The sequence below is a fragment of the Chaetura pelagica genome, unplaced genomic scaffold (assembly GCF_000747805.2).
Source record: "Chaetura pelagica isolate M959 unplaced genomic scaffold, ChaPel_1.0 scaffold142, whole genome shotgun sequence".
NCBI lineage: Eukaryota > Metazoa > Chordata > Aves > Apodiformes > Apodidae > Chaetura > Chaetura pelagica.
In genome coordinates this window covers 1,206,891-1,209,162 of record NW_009952973.1, presented here as the reverse complement: position 1 = coordinate 1,209,162, position 2,272 = coordinate 1,206,891, and positions in this window count along the sequence as shown.

Below are 2,272 nucleotides of genomic sequence, written 5' to 3'. Positions count from 1 at the left end.
CAGAGGCTCTGCCCGCAGCAGCAGGAAGGCAGGGCTGCACCGGGGGTGCAGAAGCCACCACACGCTGCCCCAGGGAGTCCTGTGGTAAATCCTTCAGCCCAAGCAGCCGCAAACCCCAGGTGAAACCTGACGGGAGAGTGGGACCCTCCACCCGGAGCTGCCTGTCCTGTCTGCTCACACTTCCCCTGCCGGGGAGCCAGCTCTTCCTCATCCCTCAGCAGGGCAGGAGGGCTGCAAAGCTGTGGGGAAATCACAAAGACCACTGTGCAAAGGCCTAGCACAGAGCTAAATATAGGCACTATCTCAGCTCCCCAAAGATAACAGCCTGTGTCCACAGCCCACCACAACGCCCTGCCCTGACTTCCACCTACCTTTGCTTCAGAGGCAAACACCAAGAGGCCGTTGTGAAACACCCTGCCCTGCTCATGGCAAGGGGGGTCACATTGCAGGGCAGAAACGCACCCCAAGCCACTTTGCACATGTTCCCTCCTTCGCTGGTGCTGGGGGCTGGCTGGCCAGGACCCACACAGCTCAGAGGCCAAGGAACCCTTTCCTCAGCACCTCCACGGTGCTGAGCAGCCAGCAATGCACAGGAGAAACCTAGAGCTACAAGTGAAGTCAGGGCAGGGCTTCCTGGTTTTTGGGCTCATCCTACCACTTCCACCTGATTCTCCTCTAGTGTCCCAAGATCAGCAATGCTGAGCCAGGCTGGGGTGGCCCTACCCAGAGAAGGGGAGGAGAGGGCCATAACCACCTTACCACATCTCCTGTCAGTTGCTCCTGGGAAAAATGTCAACATGGCTCCTCTTATCCCTGTGCTACGTGTGGAAATCCCACCATATCCTCAGCATGCAAAATACTACTGTAAGTCTGTAAGACTCCTGCAGTGGGTACATGTTTCAGCTCTCTCTCTCCAACTTAAATCTTAACACTGCCTTTATCTAAAGAGGGTTTATAAAACAAAAAAAACAATGTGGAATTTTTCCCTTAAAAAACCCTTTTGCGTTGCAGAGTAATAGGTTCATAAAACAGCAGCTTCCAGCAAGAAGTCTCCGGCTTCAACAATAGCTGTGGCTGTTTCCACAAGCTAATTGACAACAAATGTGGACCCTTCAATCCTATGTTTATGCTCTCTGTAAGGGAGGCAACAGAGAGTAGCACTGCTTGCAGCTGTGCAGTGAGAGGCCTGATGTGGCACAAAAAGAGGCAAAGACACTGTTCCCACAGGGAGAAGGTAGAAGTACCATCCCCATGTCGCAGCTTGCCCATGACAGCAGCGTGTGTTCCCAAAAGCTGCTTTCCTGCCAGGGCAGGCAGCTCTACACACACTTTTTGCACTGTTGAGGACACTGGGCTCTGTGACAAAGGTGGAGGAGCTGCCACAGGGAGCAAAGACAGGAACTGGTGGCAGGAAGGCAGCTGGGAAGACACCTTGACCCAGCTGGCCCTGCAAAGCAGCAGGAGCCTTCAGCTCAGCCAGCAGATGTTTCCAGGGTGTCAGAAACACCCTCCCAGCCCTGCACACGTGCCTGGAGGAGAACTCCCGTGGGGCAGGTCTCTGTGCCAGCTGGTCCCCGCGGGTGTTCTCTGCTACAGTAATTTTTTCCACTCCACACCATACATACTGTCTGGAAAGAGGATTCTGGAGTATCCTATGGAGATTTCTACCCAGTACCACCACAGCCCTACAGGCTGGTGGTTACAAGACTCGGATGTGTCAGGAACCCTCCTCCCCATCTGTCCCTGAGCACCCAGACATCCTGGGCTAGCTCAGCCATGATCAGCGCCCCAAAAGCCTTTCCTGCCTCAAGAATATGTTCCTGTAGGCTTAGTCCTTATCTGCTTATTTGCCATGTCCACAAAGCCCCACCCTGCCCTTCTGGAGAGGTAGGGGTGGTATCGCAGCACAGGAGCCACATGTTGCTGCAGGACAGAGGGGCTGGGAGCATCAGACCCTGACAGGGAGCTTGTCACTTGTGCCAGAATGAGCTAGCCCTTCCCAAGGAAAGGCAAAGGGGATGATCTAGCCAGGTCCCTCCACAAAGGAGAGGGTCCCTCAGGTTTGAAGGGATTTTCCAAGCCTGGAAGCAGCCAGGCCTACAAGTGCTGGGACTGGCAATGGGGGTGATGGCAAGAAGCCCCATGGGACAGAGCTGGCTGGTAAAACCAAGGGGTGGTGGAGCCCAGGCAGGCCAGGGCAGGCAATGCTGGGCTCCCCAGCCTGCTTCTCAAGCACCCTGTGCCACCCGCCCCATGGAGCACTCTCTGGGGG